The sequence below is a fragment of the Polypterus senegalus genome, chromosome 5 (assembly GCF_016835505.1).
Source record: "Polypterus senegalus isolate Bchr_013 chromosome 5, ASM1683550v1, whole genome shotgun sequence".
Lineage (NCBI taxonomy): Eukaryota > Metazoa > Chordata > Cladistia > Polypteriformes > Polypteridae > Polypterus > Polypterus senegalus.
The window spans coordinates 99,905,806-99,927,457 of NC_053158.1; the positions used below are offsets into that span (position 1 = coordinate 99,905,806).

Consider the following 21,652-nt stretch of genomic DNA (forward strand, 5'->3'; position numbering starts at 1 on the left):
AAATCACAACACAGTAAAACATCAAAAAGTGGACAACAGGTAAGAAAGAAACTTAAAACAAAGGTGTACTGTATAAGAAAGGTGTTTATAAATACAAATACTTTTTAAATTTTAAACAGTATAAACTGGGACAATTACAAAGTTCTATGTATATTGTAAATAGAAAACACCTGTAACACCTCTTCACATCTATTCATCTTTATTAGATTTACCAATGTTGTGAAAAACTGGTGTCAGTTTATTTTAGAAAACAGTGCATTATTATATTAAGCTGTGCCAACCCAAGTCATTGTATATTGATATTAAAGCATTCACATATTTCTAAAGATTCAAGATCTCTTTCACTCTTCTGCTCCTCAATTATTTCTCTTTCAGAATCTGATGGCTAAAATAAAATATATTAATAATAACATCACATGTAAAAATATTTAAATTTATCAATGAAAGTATTCCACAACCTTTGTTTTTAAATTTTCAAAACATTTCTTTGGTAACTACCTAAGTTAAATTAAGAATACAGCACGTGCAAATCTGTAACATTAATTAGTTACAGGGACAATTTCCAAATATAAATTGATGTCCATTATAAAACCGTTTTTAAAATACAAACTTACAGATGCCTCAGGGAAAGTCAACAGTGTTGTATCTGGTCTTACATATAGAGACTTCTGATGAAATATCTTTTTAATCACAAAGCCATTTAAAGTTTGGAGGCTCGTCAAGGATGGCACCACCAGTTTGCTGTGACATCCAAGTAAAATTTGAAGCCTAAGATAAAAAATTGATAGATAACGTAATACATAATTACAATTAGATATAAAATATAAAACAATTGTTTATTAAATTTTACATTTACAACATATGCACTTTCAGCGCAAGAAATATACAAAATGAAATGCAATCCTAACTCGCATGTACAGTATCAACCTTTGGCTTGAACGCTTCACGAACAGCCTTCATCACCATGCCTTCATCCCAACACACTTGGAATTCCACTGCTGACTTAATATGACCAGACTCGAACTTTGATTGCAGCTCTGGGCACTTTATGGGTTTCAGCATCTGGAAGGAGTACCACTTCTTTGGAAAACGTCGGATGTTCTACTGACGGCTTTCCCGGTCCAAGAAGCTGTGTCCCACTGTAAAAAACATCACAACCGGTAGAAGGGCAAAACGCTTTAAATTAGAAAAAAGCTTACTGTTTTGTTATCATTTTGATAAACAGCCTGATTGTTCTCCGCCACGGGGAAAAGAACGAAAATTTCTTAATTTAGGCAGTTTGTCTATACAGCGCTTCAACTTTACAGCCTATACGTACCTGTAAAATCCTCCTGAACCTCGAGAGTTCTTTCTCAGATTGTACACCGGCAACTGCACCTTATGTCCTCTACTGAAAATACTGCTCACTTCCTGTTGAGGTGTCAGATATTGCCTAGAAGCGTGCGCCGTTGATGTTGAACACGTAGCCAATTCAGATACCGTTTTTTCTACTGTATTTGGGCGGGGATATGGTCTGCACGCATTTGTAATAGTATCTATGAACTCTTCATTTTCAATTAAATTTCTCACAACCTGCCTTGCTGTGTTACTATCCATTGCAAAATACAAAAACTACTAATTCTTATTGTATTTTTTGTACAACGCTTTTCTGAAACTTCTCTCACAGTCGGTCGGTCTTGTGAGGAATGTCTCATAGCGCGCCCATCGAAAAATTAAATATATCGCTTAAAAAAAAAAAAGAGGCGAAAATGTTTTATTAAAAGATTAGTTGAAAATTATTTTTATTAACATTTTGACTAACATTCGGTTAACTTATTTAATTTCACTGTATTAGGACCCCACAGAGTTTACTAAACACGTGCCTGAGTCGATTCACTCTATATATTCGGCAATGACTTTATATATTCCAACACTGACTTTACATATTCAAGTTTTGACTTTATATATTCAGGAATTATTTTATATATCCTGACACTGACTTTATATATTCAAGTTTTGACTTTATATATTCGGGTTTTGACTTTATATATTCCAGTGCTGACTTTATATATATATATTGACAAGCTTTGACTTTTTCCGGTTTCCTTGTGGTGGTGGCCTGCGCCACCTCCACCTACTCAAAGCATCATGATGCTCCAACAATGATGGACGGATTAAAAGGCAGAAGTCTACGTGACCATCATCATCATCAAGCCCTTCCGTGAGAACCCTAAATCCAAAGAGGACTGTTTCATTTATGTTATGGCGCTTTTCCACTGCATAGTACGGCACGACACGGTTCAGTTCAGCTCACTTTTGGGGGGTTTTCCACTGGGAACAGTACCTGGTACCTGGTCCTTTTTTTAGTACCACCTCAGCCGAGGTTCCAAGCGCGCCGAACCGTTACCAAAACGTGACGTGTAAACTCTGCTGGTCACTGATTGGCCGGAGAAAATCGTCATTACCGCGTCACTGGCTATTCTTTTCTTTAAAGGTACACACACGCGGAAGTTTGTGTCCCGTCTCTCCTTCGCTGGACGCAGTTTGTTGCATAAGTGGATGAATGTTTCTTCAGACATTCGAAAGTTCTCCAGCCACTGAGTGTTTGTAAAACCGGGAACAATCACATCCCACCACTCTCAGGCACGGTTAAATGTCCAAACAGATGGTCTGTTGCGGCGACTTTTTTGCAAAATGTGGAAGATCTGTAATATACAGAATCAGCATTTTAATGTTACACTGGCAGTTAAGTTCATTTTAGGCTTTGCAACAGTAATAAAAGTTAGCTAGTGATGTGCTTTTTTTAGATGCTTACCCTTGCGCGTCTTCGAGCTAAAGTGTTGTCGTTGTCTGCGTGTTGTTGTAAAAGTTCCACGGTGTCACGGCAGTAGAGGCGGCGCAACTGTAACGACACGTGAATAATCCCGCCCACTCTAAAGCGGTACTAAACTGCAGTCGAAGCAAACCGGCGAACTGAGCCAAACCAAGGTGAGCTGTACTGAACCGTGCTGTGCCGTACTATGCAGTGGAAAAGCGCCTTAAGGTAGAATGCCCAGAGGGGACTGGGCGGTCTCATGGTCTGGAATCCCTACAGATTTTATTTTTTCTCCAGCCGTCTGGAGTTTTTTTTGTTTTTTCTGTCCCCCCTGGCCATTGAACCTTACTCTTATTCGATGTTAATTAATGTTGATTTATTTTATTTTATAATTGTGTCTTTCATTTTTCTATTCTTTAATATGTAAAGCACTTTGAGCTACTGTTTGTATGAAAATGTGCTATATAAATAAATGTTGTTGTTGTTGTTGTTGTTGACTTTATATATTCCAGCGCTGACTTTATATATTCTGACGCTGACTTTATATATTCGGGAATGACTTTATATATTCAAGTTTTGACTTTATATATTCCAGCGCTGACTTTATATATTCAAGTTTTGACTTTATATATTCTGACGCTGACTTTATATATTCAGAAAGTCAATGCATTTGCCTGTGTGGCACCCCATAATATATATATACGTGTGTGTGTGTATATATATATATATATATATATATATATATATATATATATATACAGTATATATGTATAGGCTGGCGCCCTGCCTGGGATTTGTTCCTGCCTTGTGTCGTGGGATTGGCTCCAGCGGACTCCCGTGACCCTGTGGTTGGGATATAGCAGGTTGGATAATGAATGGATGGATGGATATGTAATATAATATAATATAATGGTTTGTATATTCCGTAGATGTTATACGTATATACAGTTGATATAGCATCATGTTTTATTAGCTGTTTTTTTCCTTTCCATGACCCAGTACAGCTTAGAAAAGGCAGTAGTGGGGGTTATCAAACCTTTGAAGTCAAGGATGCCTTAAATAGTAATGCATATTGACATCTGCTCTAATATTTGGGTTTGGCATAAATACTGTTAAATATGGACTAGTAATTTAGAGCCCTTCCTTTACAGCATTTACTAGTCATGTGAGCACATAAGAAAGAAGACTATTTGGATGGCAATAAAAGTAGCTTTGAACCATTTCTTTCCCAGTTCATTTTACTGCTGGTCTGCTTTACTTATTGTTAAGAAAATGGAGTGAACTGCTACATACATTTATAAATAAGTATATAATAAATCTTACACTTATAAATAAGTATATTTTCAAATAAATATCAGTTGTTTGCATCTGTTCATTTTTGGTCAATGTCATTTTTAGTAAGCACACATATAGGAAGAAAGTATCAGAGTACTGTGGTGTCAAACATACACAGGTTAGATGTAGTTTAATTAAAATGAATAAATTGCCCCAAAAGACTTTACACTTAGGGTAAAATCAAGTGTCCCTGTAAGACAGCAGCTGTAAGCAAGCATGCACAGAACCTACAGTAGCTGAAAATGAAACCTAGAGTGCTACTAGTGCTAGAATGCAGCTGTGCTTGCTTTACTACCATACTTCCTACATAAAAATTTCATTATATAAAAAATTATAATGTGGATATTTCTATAGAGGGGGAGGCACTGTGACGCTACTGCATTGCAGTTAGGAGACCTGGGTTCGCTTCCTGGGTCCTTCCTGCATGGAGTTTGCATGCTCTCCCCATGTCTGGTTCGGTTTCCTCCGGGTGCTCCGGTTTCCTCCTACAGACCAAAGACATGCAGGTTATGTGCATTGGTGATTCTAAATTGTCCTTAGTGTGTGCTTGGTGTGTGTGTGTGTGCTCCCTGCAGTGGGCGCATGCCCTGTGGTGGGCTGGCGCCCTGCCTGGGGTTTGTTTCCTGCCTTGTGCCCTGTGTTGGCTGGGATTGGCTCCAGCAGACCCCCATGACCTTGTAGTTAGGATATAGCGGGTTGGATAATGGATGGATGGATATTTCTATACAGGGTGGTCCAGATCTAATTATGCAGATCCAGATCGTCTGGATGACTTTGATTTATGTGGGGACGATTCCAGTTCGACGCGAAGGTGATTCTTCATGTCGTCAGTTCGCACAATTCTCGATGGTCTGTGATTTTCCGGATGATTTTCTATGTAATAAACTTAATAAGTTATAGCATAATGAAAATTGCATAATTATATCTGGACCACCTTATAGAGTTGTAGACCCTTTTACATTGTCAGATTTTGGCAGAGATATGGGAAACTTTACCACTAACCGGCATTGTTCAGTAGTTTTTTGTAAACATGTTTTGCCTTTTGAACTGCTGCGCAAAAATGGCTTTAATTAAATAAAAAAAAATTACGACCTTTACTTGTACTTCATTAGTGAAATTTTACTTTTATGTAAAATTTACAGAAGTAAACAATAATCTGTCATTTATGAATAGTCATGATTTGTAAACTTACTACTATATTCCTTATAGAACTTAACAGGAACAGTTACTTAGCATAAACTGAGGTCCCGTAAGAAAATTCCATGACTGAATGGTCCTTAATTTAACTGACTTTGGGTAGTGACCAGCAGGAGGAAACATGGGAAAGTGATCCAAAGACTTGGCTATACAGAAGATAATGTGAAGATAAGGTAACAATGACATTCTTATTTAGTCCTGGTAACACTTTAGTTTAGGTATCCTTGTTTACTATTATGTAACAGGAACTTAATCCTTCTTTGGGTGTTCATAACACTTACAAGCCATCAGTGTAAAGTGTTTATTCATCTTTGCAATGTGAGCTACTAACAAAACTTCACTTTGGAGTGGTCTGAGGTGGCTTTACTGACACATTTGGTATTACATCTTGATATTACACATTCAGAATAAGACCGTTAATGCTTCTTATTAACAAGTCATTTTACCATTATGTCAATATGCCACAATCCACAGAGCTGTGAATCCACTGATAATTTATAAGCGTTATGCAGACCAAAAGACGACTTTATTTAGGTCTTGTTAATTCAGGTTAAACAAGTAATAGGCACATTTTTAAAGTTCTTAAACTATGGTTTTACCTTATTTCTCTATCTATGTGACTGATATTGTGACTGCAAAGTGAAATTAAAGAAGCTTTATCCCAACAGATCTGCATGTTTGGAGACCTGACAGAGCAGAAAACAATACTTTACTGGGAATATGAAAGGGAGTGTAATGGTCAAGTGTTTTTAAGGGAACCCGAGAAGGCTATTTACTCATCTACAAGAACAAAAAATGTGTTTATTTCAATGAGATTCAGAATTCCATCAGATGAACCACATAAGAACACTTAAAGCCTCTCCTTTAGCACGTTGACGTTATTCTAGAAACATTCTTAGATGTATGCCTTGTCACAATTCAGTCAATAGATTTAAGATATCTCCTTTGCCAGTATGGTAAAAGTTCTTTTTATACATGCAAAAGTAGATATTTTAAGGAGTTGGTGCAGCCATCATTAGATCTTGATATTAGCAGTGAACATGCATAACAGAAATACACTTGAGTAATGAAAATCAGTTTATGAGACGCAAAGCTTAACACGATCTTATAGTGTTACGTTTTATACAAATTTGCCAGAAACTGAATCCATTAAACAGTACAACTTCACAAAATTTTCATTTTTCATATTATTGCACATTTCATATAAACATCGAATGTTTAATCCTCTTGGTAACATCACATGTTTTGGAACACTTTCATCATCTACATTCCCTCAAGACCATATATGAACAGAGTAATTTCTTCTAAAAGGAAATCAACTGAAATGTTAGATGAGCTTGTGTAAAAAAAATAAGTTCAATTTGGATTTGAAGAAATTTTCAGAAGATTCTACACTTATGGGGTGTATTGATAAAGGGAATGAGACAGAGTATAGGAGGAGAACTTTGTGTCTGTGTGCAAAGAGAATTTTCTGCATCTTAACATCAGCAAGACCAAGGAACTGGTTATTGTCTTCTACCGCACCAAAGAGCATCTAAACGTGGTCGCTGTTCAGGGAGTGGTCCACTCCGGCAAGTACTTGGGGTCCACAATAATGACAATTTGCTCTGGTCTCAGAACACAGAGGAACAATATAAGAAAAGGCAGAGCAATCTCTAATTCCTTAGTTGGACTGCATTCCTTTCAGTCGGAAGTGGCATCTTTCACATCTTTTTCAACTCTTGTGATGCCCAGTGCAATTTTCTACTCTGTGGTGTGCTGGGCTGGTAACATCACTTCAAAAGAGGGCCACTGAATTAACAAGCTAATTAAAAAGGCAAACTTAGTTATGAGATGCTTTCTGAACTCCCTGGAAGTCGTAGTGAAGCAGAGAATTAAAACAAAACTAAGTGCCATTATAAACAATGCTGCACATCTCCTCTCTGACCGTAATGCTGAGTACTTTCAGCTAATGAATTATTCAGCAGAAGTGTGTCAAGAAACACTACTGGAGCTTGTTTATACCAGCAGCAATATGCCTGCTTAATGCTTCACTGGGACTACCACATCAAAGGTTTCATTCTTTTTAAAAGGTTCTTTTGTTTTAGTCATTCTGGTGTGTGCTCAGACCATAGTAAGTGTGTTTATGCATTTATTTATATATCTATGTATGTATGTATTTATTTATTTATTTAAAAGGTTCTGTGAAAAGCCACATTTCCCCCTGGGGACAAATAAAGTTCTTTCTATTTATCTATTTGTGGTGGATGGCCGGCCGTTTTTCCCGGCCAATACCCCCAAGTCGCCAGGTGGAGCCCTCCTTGCAGTATGGAGGTCCCCAGAAGACCAGCAGGGCATCATGGACAATGTAGTTTTTATATGCAGCCCTGCTGGATGATGTGGGGGCCACTAGGGGATGCTGCAGGGAGAAATAATGAGTATTTTCCCTACACCTCGGAAGCACACGTGGACAGGAGGAATGACGTGGTTCCAGGGTGAAGAAAAGAACTTGTACCTGACCCAGAAGTGATTGAGAGTCACATGGACTGGGAATGGAGAACACTTCCGGGTCAGGAGATATAAAAGGACTATGGGAGCTCCCAGAGGGCGAGCTGAGCTGGGTGGAAGGGTGGCAACGCATCTGGGAGTGGAGGATTGTGTTTATTGTGTATTATTGGTTATTGTATGAGTATAGTGGAGGAGAGGGTGCTTTGTGCACTGTGGCGATTAAATAAAGTCAATATTTGGACTGACCACAGCCTGCCGAAAGAGGCAACCCGACTCTCCAAGAACTCCAAATCCCAGAAGCCTCCGCGAGACACTCCAGAGCACGTGCCAGAAGTGGACTTGTTCATTGGCTCCCGGTCGGCAGATAAGACGAACAGGGAAGTAAGTCTGCTGCCGGCCGAAGTAAACAATATTAACTTACAGGACCTCGAACGGTTAGTCGAGCCCGTAAATGGTTTCTTGCAGGTCCTGAAAACCATTGAAAATATCATTGAGGAGTTGGAAGCAGCAGCCAGAGAGCCGTTAGAGAAGGTGAGGGCCTACGTGCGGCGATTTGGTGGGGAGCCTCCCGAGATGAATAATGCAGCGATACAGGTAAGCGAGACCTGTATCGTACATAATAGAGGGAGGGAAGGATCGATTGAGCCGGGGCAGCTGGATAGTGCTGGCTCCCGGAGCGAGGCGGTCCTAAAGACGCCGTCACCGGTCATCTTTAAATCTAAAGGGGTGCAGACCATAAAGGGTCTCTCTTTACTTAATAGAGAGACTCAGACTGTGGACAAGCCCCAGATCAAACAGGAGATCCCGAAAATAAAACGGGGGTCTCCTAATAAGAAAGAAAAACAAGAAAGAGCACCGTTAGAGGCAGCGGGGGTTTCTCTCCCAGCAAGAAAAGGGGCAGACCTAACATTTCCTAATTGTTTTCAGTCCCGCAGGGGGAGAATACCAGGAGGACAGAGGCAGTGTTACGGGTGCCGAAGGTTGGGCCACATTTGGCGAAACTGTCCTTGGAGAGAGGGAGACAAGCTGTCAATGTGGACTAATATTCCCCCAGATTCTTCAAGGAACAAGATATTCGGATCAATCAAGGCTCAACTGGAATGTCCTCTTGGAGGAAGACTTCCCTCTCGGGGAAGGCTGCTCCAAATTATAATTCGTCGCTGGGAGGGGAATACTGTGGTGGATGGCCAGCCGTTTATCTCGGCCAATACCCCCAATCCGCCAGGTGGAGCCCTCCTTGCAGTATGGAGGTCCCCAGAAGACCAGCAGGGCATCATGGACAATGTAGTTTTTATACGCAGGCCTGCTGGATGCCGTGGGGGCCACTAGGGGATGCTGCAGGGAGGAATAACGAGTATTTTCCCTACACCCTGGAAGCACACATGGACAGGAGGAATGACGTGCTTCCAGGGTGAAGAAAAGAACTTGTACCTGACCCGGAAGTGATTGAGAGTCACATGGACTGGGGATGGAGAACAATTCCGGGTCAGGAGATATAAAAGGACTATGGGAGCTCCCAGACGGCGAGCTGAGCTGGGTGGAAGGGTGGCAATGCGTCTGGGAGTGGAGGATTGTGTTTATTGTGTATTATAAAGTCAATTATTGGACTTTTACCTGGTGTTTGAAGTTGTGGACAGGGGTTCAAGGGAGCGAGAGTGCCCCCTATCTATCTATCTATCTATCTATCTATCTATCTATCTATCCATCTATTTTCTTCTCATGAAGAGATTACTGAAAGCAATCATTAATAGTTGCTGTATTCATGTATATTTTAGCTATAACTACAATGAGAATGCGTTTGATACATTACACTGGCAAAAGCTTAGCACAATGTCTCTGTTATTATAATGAAAAACTATTCTGTGTGGCAGCAAAATAAATAAAACAGAGAAATAAATATGCGTAACATGACATGGCTCTGTATACAGTAGCTGCAGATGTGCTAATGTCCTGCTCATATTACAAGGCATGCTGATGCCAGGTCAATCACTAGATTCTGCGATGAGGACTGAATGCTTTTGATCTGTGGTGATAATTTTGTGATTTTCTGTAAAATTGCTTTCACTTTTTGAGTCCTAATGTTATTTTTCTTCAGGTTAGACTACCTCTTTGGTGTGATGCTTCCTGGATAGGTTTAGGACCCAGTGGACTAAAAGTGATTCAATTGTTTAGATAATGGCTACATGAATAGATAAAATTATTTGAAAAGCAATCTGTAATATGTTTCTTGCCCAATGGCTGTCTTTTCTTGGGCAGTACTTAATTAGACTACTCCACTTTCAAGCTATAATGTCACTAGTGTGCCATGATCAGCTATTATTCAAATTTATGGATTCATTCAGTAAAGCATTTCAAATGTTAACTCCGTCCCTCACCAATACCTGTTTGAAGTAATTTTATGTCAGCTTTGAGTAATGTTTAATCCTCTCTGTAACATTACCAAGCAGACGCTTTAGGAGTTATGGCCTCTAGTGGAAGGTGTTGCACCACCTTCATCATCTACATTTTCTCTAGACTGTATATGAACAGAGTGGTTGCTTCTGAAGGGAAATCAACTAGCTGAAATGATAGATGAGCTTGCAGAAAAAATAATTTAATAGTTTAATTTAGATTTGCATAACATCCCACATTATGCATTATATTTTGAATAGGTGACATAACAAAGCTGAAAAAATTCAATGTAGTGAGTGTTATTAGTCATAGTATTGTCACATATATACACTACAATGAAATCTTTACTTGCACATCATGCCCACCTATTTGACATATCATTTAAAAGCTATATGGAATATAATATCTTTAGTTGCTATTTTTTGTGCAACTGTATTATTAAGGTATCAAAATTCACTGGTTATCTTCATGACCTTTTACTTTTTTGAATAATGCAAAAACAATAAAATAAAAAAAAAACAACTTGTCTGATCTATAAATAAACAGCGAGGTGGTCCTCATTGAAGTGCGTGGTGTATGGCCGGCCGTTCATCCGAGCCAATACCCCCAAGCCGCCAGGTGGAGCTCTCCCTGCAGCATAGAGGTGCCCCAAAGACCAGCAGGGCATCATGGACATTGGAGTCTTTATCCACAGCCCTGCTGGATACCGTGGGGGCCACTAGATGATACTGCAGGAAGGAACAATGGTTATTTACCCTACGCCCTGGAAGTACGTCCGAGTCACATGGACAAGGGGAATGACGTACTTCCGGGGTGAAGAAAAGGACTTTTAATCTGACCCGGAAGTGATAGGAGATCACATGGACTGAGGATTGGAACACTTCCAGGTCAGGGAATACAAAAGGATTGTGGGAGCTCCCAGATGCCGAGCTGAGCTGGGTGGAAGGGTGGCAATGCGTCTGGAAGTGGTTGATTGTGACTATTGATTTATTATTGTGGTTATTGATGAGTATAGTGGAGAGGAGGGTGCTTTGTGCACTGCTGCATATGAATAAAGTCATCTTTTGGACTTTTATCTAGTGTCTGGCGTCTTGAACAAGGGTTCAAGGGAGCGATAGTGCCCCCTATCTGTCACAATGGCGTAGTCGGCAGGATTCTCTAGCGTCTTTTGCAGAAGACCTGTACATAAAGTACAGACATGCAACATCAGCACAGGAACCTACCTTAACCAACTCCGGTATGGGGAAGAAGAAGGGCAAGCAAAGTGACAACGCCACCGGAAGAGCCACACTCGTAATGGCTGACGCTCGGGAGGAGTTACGGAGTGGCCTCACAAGTCCGGAGAAGCATCCAGGGGCCAACGATCACTCTGAGGTACGTGCCGGGAATGTCATTGATAATCCGTTTAAAATAACACACTTTATCCCGTGTATGTACCTTGGAGATGATCACCTGGAGGCTCCGCGGGAGAAAGGAGACTTTCCCGAAGACAATGGCACACTCCTGTTTGAGCCAAAGAGCATGGAGGAGGACTTCCGCATGTCAGTGGCCGGCGAGGGGCACGTGATCAACCCTGGTGTTTTCTGGGAAGGAGGAGGACCATGTCCCAATGTTTGTGCATTCGTATCCGTAAGAGATGGACTTGGACATTCCGAAGGGGAAGGGGGAGGCGAGCGAAGCATCGCTCACCCCGAAAGAAGGTAAGGAGGGCCGAGAAATGGCTGATCGGGCTGTCGACAAATTAATAAAGACAGACCGCAGTCCGCCGAAGAAGGCAACCCAGTCCTCAGTACCAAAGAACTCCATTTCCCAGAAGCCTCCACGAGACCCGTCAGAGCACGTGCCAACAGCAGGCAGGCTCATTGGCTCCCGGCCGGCAGGTAAGGAGAACAAGGAGGTGAGTATACCTCCGGCCGAATTAATTAACACTTTAGACGTGCGGGAACTCAAGAAATTAATCAAGCCCGTACAAGGTACTTTTCAGATGCTGGCAGAAATTCAGAAGATCGCCAGGGATCTGGGAGAAACGGCTGAGGCGCCCATCCGAAAGGTAACTGAGTACCTTCAGAGAATTGGACAGGAGCCTCCCGTATTACATGATGTGGCGGTACAGGTGAGTAAGGCCGGTACCGTAAATAATGAAATAGGGACGCAGTGTGATCCGGGCCCGCTTTTAATAAATAGCGGGTGCCAAATCACTGCGTACCCTACAAGAGAGGCCGGAACGTTGACCGAAGGGTCGGGGGAAGGGCCGATCAATCTGGAGCAGCTGGATGGTGCTGGCTTTCGGAGGGATTCAGACCCCGAGCCATTTAAAAAAATAAATCTAGAGGGGTGTAGGCAGGAAAGGGTCTCTCTTTATTAAATAGAAAGACTCAAACTTTGGAAAACCCCCAAAGCAAACAGGAGATCCCAAAAATAAAACGAGGGTCTCCTGACAAATTAGAGAAAGGCGAGAGAGTACAGTTAGAGGCGGCAGGGGTCTTCTCCTCAACAAGAAAAGGGGCAGACCTAACTTTTTCCATTTGTTTTCAGTTCCACAGGGGGAGAATAACAGGAGGACAGAGGCAGTGTTATGGATGCCGAAGGTTGGGCCACATTTGGCGGAACTGTCCTTGGAGAGCGGGGGACCAGCTGTCATTTTGGATTAATATTCCCCCTAGATTCAAGAAACATGGATCAGCCAAGGCTCAACCGGAAACTCCTCTTGGAGAAAGACCTCCCATCTTGGGGCAGGCCGCTCCGAATTATAATTCGTCGCTGGTGGAGGAATACTGTGGTGTATGGCTGGCTGTTCATCCCGGCCAATACCCCCAAGCCGCCATGTAGAGCTCTCTCTGCAGCATGGAGGTGCTAGGAAGACCAGTAGGGCATCATTGACATTGGAGTCTTTATCCACAGCCTTGCTGAATACCGCGGGGGCCACTAGATGACGCTGCAGGGAGGAACGATGGTTATTTACCCTACGCCCTGGAAGTACATCTGAGTCACATGGACATCGTTCCTCCCCCACACTATGCGACTCTTCAATTCCACCTGGGGGAGTAAATGCTAACATTAATTTTAATTTAATTTTTTAAATTTTTTTCATTTTTATTACTATTTAATTTAATATTATTTCTTTGTATCAGTATACTGCTGCTGGATTATGTGAATTTCCCCTTGGGATTAATAAAGTATCTATCTATCTATCTATCTACAAGGGGAATGACATGCTTCCGGGGTGAAGAAAAGGACTTTTTATCTGACCCGGAAGTGATAGATCACATGGACTGGGGATTGGAACACTTCTGGGTCAGGGAATATAAAAGGATTGTGGGAGCTTCCAGACGGCGAGCTGAGCTGGGTGGAAGGGTGGCAACGTGTCTGGGAGTGGTGGATTGTGATTATTGATTTATTATTGTGGTTATTGATGAGTATAGTGGAGAGGAGGGTGCTTTGTGCACTGTTGCATATGAATAAAGTCATCTTTTGGACTTTAATCTGGTGTCTGGCATCTTGAACAAGGGTTCAAGGGAGCGATAGTGCCCCCTATCTGTCACAAGTGTTACTGTATGACATGTAGGGGTTAATGACTACTTATTTTAACAAAAGGCAATCATGACAAAGATGTAAGATAAATAATTTGTCTTATAGCGAACCAAAAATATATAAAAACTCACTAGTAGATTTACATAAAATAGTCAAACCAGTTCTTGAGATATGCATTTTTGGGGTTATAAGGCCATTATCAAATCTATTTCAAGTCCCACTTGAATAACATACAAGACCCAAAAAATAAAATTCTTAATTAAATATATATTAAATGTAGATGGAAAGAAAATAAATAAAAAGAATTCAAGACAACAAAACAACAGCAATCGACACCAACACAATTATCACACTATATACAATCCAGGACATTTATGGTATAAACTATAAAGAGTATAAACTAAATTTGTTCAGTTTTCTAATCTTGTTGCACATGCAACCTATTCAGCTTTCAAAAGGAAATAAGCAGCACAGTATTACCAATAAATGAATTTAGAAATTCATGGTACTGCAAAAACCCTGGTATCCTGTCCGATTTTGTTAAACTTCCCAGTCTGGCCATTCCTTGTATTGCCTTATATAATGAATGTCCTTGCAGTAAGCAGATCTCCTCTCAGTTACTCTGATGGCAACAATATGATTAGAGGTAGATGATAAACAAAACTGTTCAGGTTCAATAATATTATGCAAACTGAGTACCTTGAGCTCTCTGCAATGCAACATTTCCAAGGAGCAGTATCTTATTTTTCTTAAAACACTAGCTAATACACAAACTGTAATAATGTCAATATATTTACAAATGAACAATACAGCAGAAACAACAGTAGATTGCACAGTTAACACTAAAATTACCAGAGCCTATGAAAAAACTCATAGATCCGGCCGACCTTATATCCATTCGCACCTCTCCGTCAGCGTCTTTTGTCCCATAAATGTGCCGATAAAAACAAGCAGCAAGCAGCCTGCTATCCCATTCCCCCACTGACGCAGAACGTGCACAATGTTCTCCTAGCTCAGGCCTTGATTGATTATTTGGGAGTAAAGTGAGCTGTTCTTATTGTTAATATTATACAGTACACACATACCTTTGGTTTGTGTCTGTAACAGACAGTGTACATTTATAGGACTTGTAAAAGTTACCTTTTTTTTTTTACTTTTATTCTCTCACTCAAGATCATGATACATACTATCAATCTGACGCTGTTAGTTTTTATTTGAAACTGGGAGTAACTGTAAATGTGAGTGGTGTTTTGAGGCAATGGAACCGGACATTCTCTGATCTGGAGGGATAAAAGCTGACAAACGCACGCTGGTGAATCTGCCTTCTTCGTATCTCACCGTCACTTGATTTTTTTTTTATTCAGTTTTATTGAGTGTTCCTGCTCACGCTGAATTAGTATGCACCTTACGGTCAGACACACTCTGTAGACATCGTGAAATTAGACACAGCTTTCCAGCAAGACTTTGGCTCCAGTGGTTTGTTGTCCAACTCTCTGTTGAGCATTGTTAAATATTTAATTTAAAAAAGACACTTAAGAAATCTCTTTGTGATGATGTGAAAAGACTTAATGAAAATACCGTAATTCAAGAAAATGTGTGGGTTCTACCTGCTTTATAGCTGATAGCCATTCTCAGAACTACAAGGGCTAGTGTGTACGTCTTAAACATTGTGTGTACAGACAAAGATCAAATAGTGCTTTAATTTTGTACTAATTTCATATTTGTCTTTTTTACATTTTTTTGATAAACACAAAATAAAAGCAGAGCTTTCTTTGGCAATTATTACAGTTTTGTTATGTCCCTTAATGTTATTTCATTCTATTTAAGAAGTACATTTACGTAATCCTTTATATTTCTACTAGAATAATTAAATATTGTAACTTATTTATTGTCCATGTCTTCTGAATTTATACTTTTAAATAATTTCTGCCATCTTGTGATTATAAATTAAGGAGCTATTGTTCCAAATTTTGAATATTTGTTTTGTTGTTTAAAAACAACAGTAGCTATTATAATATTCATTTAAAATGGAATGTAGTGAAATGCCAGGCACTTAAAGATTCTATCGGTATACTATTGTAAGGAACATTTCTTTTTTCTGATAGAAAATTCCCAGTGGCTTTTTTAAAAAAAAACAAAAGACAATAAATATATGCTGCAGTTTAATCTTCTTGGATCACTTCATTCTAGATATTTGCTTTAGTAGGATAAAAACACAGATTATTGCATCAACTCCTACATTTAACAGATGGTTTATATATTGTGACTAAATGCTAAATTTAACAATCAGTGTTCAAGCAAAATGTTCAGCGCCCAAACAATACAAAGAACAAGAAATAAGTTTGCTTCAGATATTTTATCTAAAAAGGCTATTGTTATATGCCTGTGATTCTTGTGCTGGATGGAAAGACATATTGTAAAACCTATTTTAATAAAACAATAAAAAATGACGAATAAGATAATTTTAATTTGCCCAGTTATTAATTTAGTTTATTAATCCCAAGGTAAACAATAATTTAGGTAATGAATTCAAAAAGGTTTTGCAAGACAATTCTTAAGGATTTTGGCTCATTCTGTCTCAACAAAGTCATACTGTACTGTGAACCGCTCACTCCACTTCCTCCCAAAGGTGGTCCACTGGATTAACATCTGGGGACTAAGCAGACCTTGTAAGTAATATGATATCATTATCATGCTCGTGGAACCATTTTAAGATTATTCCCCTTTGGAGATATGGTATATGTGTATATATATATATATATATATATATATATACACATAAATATATATATATATGTACATATATATATATATATATATATATATATATATATATATATATATATATATATATATATATATATATATATATATATATACATCCTGAGGGAAGTACTGTATCTATTTTCATTTCGAAAAAGGTTTTATTTCATTTCCATCTTACTTTTCATTGTTCATGTGACCAAGACTAATGCCCTGGTGATGTCACAGAAGTGACAACATAAAGACTGTGGCAGTTTCCTGTATACAGTATCCTACAGTCTATAAACAAAGACTTTGAAAATCTGTAGCATAGCAAAGCAAATCCTAGTGTTGAGTTTTTTGTTTGAATTTTGGCCTTCCTTTTGCCAGTTGTTTTGCTACTTTGAATTCCAGTTGCCATATAATTCTCGTTTCCTCAGTTAACCACAGTTAAGCCTGCACAGTAGCATCATTAGGTCATGGTTTCTGGGGTTTAAGCCTTTGATCTCAGGTTCCCCATCCCTGATCTTTGAGAGCCCAGCTCCCCTTCCTTCCATTCTTCATTCTAACATGCATGGACTATTGTGCAAAAACCCATGGGGGAACACAAACTCTCTTCACCTATGTGATAACTCCTGGTGATTTTCCATCTAACGCTCTTGTTGGATTAAGCCCCCAATAAGTGCTAAAGCTAATGATACCCCTGAGCCTGAGTGTCAGCTCCTGGTCTTTTTTTCAGATATGTCACAAAACACTTCGAACACTAATATGGCTCTTAATAAAATGGTATCCAAAAGTATATGTCTATGGTCAGCAACAGTGGTTGGATATGCAAAGAATTTAAGAGGCTAAATGTGCCTAAAAACATTCCCAACCTCATTGCACTACCATCACTACCAGTCTATATTATAGGCAGAGGGAAAATGATGCCAAATTTTTATTCTCCAATGTTCATGTCATGGCAAGAACTGAAATTCATTAAACCAGACCACATTTTTTACAGTCTTATTTGTCCAGTTTTGGGAATATCATTCAAATTGTAGCCTCATTTTCTGGTTCTCAGATGACAGAAGAGTAACCTGACATCGTCTTTTGTTGTCATAGTGTATCCATTTCAAGGACCTGCGTGTTTTGTGTTTAGTGATGCCCTGTTGACAATCACTGATGCAAATAGCTGTCATTTGAATATCTGTACCTTTTCTCTTAGCTTCAGTGTATGTTTTACCTGATTCCTTGTAAATCATAAGAAAAAATCTCCAGGTAGCAACTGTTTCCAGAATACTAGAACTACCAAGTTTTAACTCAATAATCATTTTGATGTCAAAGTCTCTTAGACCACATGTCTTGCCCATTCTAATGTCTGATTGGACAAAATCTAAGTCTCTTGACCATATCTGCATGCTGAATATACAGTGCCCAACATACAGTGCTTATATCTTAATTCACAGTGGATTTTATTTGGCTTTTTGACATTGATCAACAGAAAAAGACTCTGTATTCAAAGTAAAAACAGATCTCTGCAAACCGGTCTAAATTACCTAAAAATGTAAAACACAAAATAATCATTCGCTTAAGCAATCAACCTATCAAGTCAGTACTTAGTATATGCACCTTTTTGGAAGGCAACACAGCCTTGAAGCTGAATGGACACTTTACTTTTTCACCATTCTGCTTTGTGAAACTGCTCAATCTCTGTCAGGATGCTTTGGGTTTGTTAATCAAGTCAAGTCAATTCAAGTTGGGGAGCATGCACTGGTATAGTGAGTTGCCGCACCCACTACACAACAAAACAACTCCGCATCTCGGTTGGCAACCCCCCAGGCAGACACACAGTCCAGTCCCACCCTCCAAAAATGACCCTCTATCTGCCACAGCCAGGTGTTACGGGGGCGACCCCTTGGCCTGGTCCAGCCACTTGGGTCCCCAACAATGAGGATCTTACGAGCTGGGAAACGTGCCAAATGACCGTAGTGCTGTAACTGACGCTCCCTCACAATGCAGGTAATGTGCCTCATTCAGGACTCTATGAGCAACCGCTCATTCGACACAAAGTCAAACCAACAGTACCCAAGGATTTTCTGGAGAGACACAGTACCAAAGGAGTCCAGTCTCAGGTCAATGAATAGCATCCATGTCTGACAACCATATAGCAAGACAGGAAGCACCAGGACTCTAAAGACTTAGTCCTTCGTCCTTTTGCATAGATATTGGGAGCACCACCCACCCCTTTCCAGCGACCTCATGACACCCCATGCTCTCCCAATCCATCTACTGACTTCATAGGAAGAGTCACCAAAGACATGAATGTCACTGCCAAGTTAAGTAAACCTCTCAACAATGTCGACACTCTCTCCGCAAACTGACACACTGCTGATGGCTGTGCCCAAGAGGTCATTAAAGGCCTGGATCTTAGTTTTCATCCAGGACACTCGCAAGCCCAGACACTCAGACTCCTCACTCAGTCTCTCGAACGCCCCGATCAAAGCCTCCATTGACTCCGCGAAGATCACAGAATCGTTAGCAAAGTCAAGATCCGTGAATCTTTCTTCACCAACAGATGCCCCACAACCACTGGACCCACGACCTTGCCCAACACCCAGTCGATACAAGCACTGAACAGAGTAGGAGCAAGAACACACACCTGACGAACCCCAGAATCAACTGGGAAAAACGCAGAGGTTCTGCCTTCACTCTGCACAGCACTCACAGTACCAGTGTACAGGCTGGCCATGATATTCAGCAACCTTGAAGGGACCCTCAGGATGTCCCCACAGGGCAACTCGATCAACTGAGTCGAATGCTTTGCGAAAATCTACAAAGGCTGCAAAGAAACTCTGCCGATATTCGCATTTGCACTCCATGAGAACACTCAGTGCTAGGATGCGGTCGATTGTAGCCAATAAAAAACAGACTTTTCCGGTCGCTGGTAGGTGAGCAAGTGATCACGGATCCTATTGAGGACAACCCTAGCAAGGACCTTACCTGGCACCGAGAGTTGTTGTACGCTTGTTGAAAGGAGTAACATCAGGCACCATCGGAAGAAGCCAATCTGCTATAGCAACAGCTACTCTCTGAGTATGACAGCCATCAGACCGACCAGACCAATAAAGGGTGTATCCACCTACAGAGATCTGGCCAGTCCCCAGTCTGCGCACCTCAGAGAATGCCACCACTGAAATGCGGAGTTTACACAGCTCCTCCGACAGCAGAGGAAGATGATCATCTTGCCGGAGAGACAAGAAGTTCCATGCGTCTACCCGTGTGGGCCGCCTCAAAATGGGACTCGAGTGCTACTGTGCAGCAGGCGATGCCTCAGCACCACACCAGTTCCAATCCCTAACAGACCTGACCCCATTGGCTCTCCAACAATTTTGACTCTTATGGGGATGGGGCTCCCAAGGGCTTTCCCTCATCAACCTTCATGATGAGAGCAGCCTTCCTATTGGCGGCTGCAGCAGAGCTACTCCTGTGGAAAGCAAAAAAAGAGTCCTTTCTGTCGTCTCGGAGCTTTGTGAAGTTTTTTTTCAGTGGCTGCAGTGCCAATCCTGTCAGCAAAACCCATGATTTCCCTGCAAGTTGGAGGAATGCTTGCAGGGCCGGATGCAGTTTAACGTCATACCCAGGACAAAACGGTAAATTTGCGGGGGAGCGGGTTATGATCTCACAAGCTATGGATTATAAGTCAGCAGTTCTAACCTCTGCACCACGGAAGCTGTTTTTTTAAGTCAATTCACATATTTGCAGTTGGATTGAGATCTGTGCCAGTATTTATCAACTGTCTCAGTAACTGGTTCAAAATTCTCAAGAGTGAAGCAAATAAAGTCCTACTCTTAGAATTAGATGTTAAAGAATTTTATCTTTTTTTTCTAATTTAGGAAACTACCTTTAACTGATGAAATATGATTCCTAACAAATCTTTTACATTACATAATTGAGACCATGCGCTAGCAACTGAAATGAAAGCGTTTGTAATGTTTTTTTTTTGGCCGCAGGAAAAAAGCAGCTTTGCAATAGCAATTATTTGTTTATATCACAACATACCATTTCACAAATTTTGCATCAATCATTAAATACCCTTACAATGCATGAGGTAATATGCAGATTTATTTATTTTTTCAACACTTCACATGAAGTAATATTAAAGCCAGCTGCATTCATATAAATCGGCATGCACATGAAGATCATTGGCCCAAGTCTGGATAGGCGTTCATATGAGAATAGCAACTGATATCACAATATCAATACATAGGTGGTCATAGATGTAAACTGTATTGTAGTAGCAAGCATACTACCCTGAAGATAAGCAGGGGGGCTTGATAGATGATTTGCAGCACATGTCACAAAGTATGCTGAGCTCTGCCTTCCATGAACCCCAGAAACATTTGCACTAAACTTTGCAAACCTATAAAGGTTCAGAAGTCAGGCTTGAGACTCCCAAGGCATTGAATAAATGCAGTCTCGCAGATGATAACTTTGGAAGAGGAGCAAGGAGAGAGGGGCACTCATGTGAGAGTAAAATACAATAGTGAACAGTAAAAGGAAAGTACAGCTGCGGATCATTCATTGTTAAATAAACATTCCTCTTCTCAGGCTTTACTCTTATTCACTGTGTGTGTCTCTGTCTTTCTCAATACTGTACATTATTCTAAAATTTTGTGGTGAAGTGTCATCAGTTACATGCAGCATTGCGCATTATCCTAACTTATTACGTTTTCCTTCTTCTCCTCCTGCTACTCTGAATATTATTATTACTAGGGGGTTCACCCCTGCTCACTTTGCTCACCAACCCCTCTGGACTCTTCACGTCTTTGCTGCTCGTGTTGTGAAGAGAGGGGGCTGAACACACCCCAAGGAGACACGGTCGCTCCTTCGAAACCCCCTCTTAAATGGTTATACAATGGGAAACAAATGCAGTTTCTTTACCTCCTCTTTGCTCGATCAGCTGCTGGCTTGCTGCTGCTGCCATGCCACATGATCTGCATCTTGTGCGGCGCTTCAAACATTTAAAAGCCTGTACAGCAGCTGTTCTACTCTTTGTCTTTTATTTCCTGCCGTGGGCGTGGTTAAATCTCTTGGCACAAAGTCTTGTTTTGCAGGACGTGAGTTCTTGATATTTTATAGTTTATAATTTAAAAACGGAATAAGAACTTGAAAATCTAACAACATCACATTAAA

General features: G+C 40.4%; 1 long non-coding RNA gene across 1 annotated transcript; it reads right to left on the reverse strand.

The window, feature by feature from the left end:
* Positions 1 to 318: 318 nt before the first annotated feature.
* Positions 319 to 831, reverse strand: LOC120529990. The gene is made up of 2 exons (XR_005633852.1): positions 615 to 831; positions 319 to 385 (listed from the first exon to the last, which is right to left on the reverse strand). It is a non-coding gene; the product is annotated as an uncharacterized LOC120529990 (long non-coding RNA).
* Between the last annotated feature and the right edge of the window lie 20,821 nt (positions 832 to 21,652).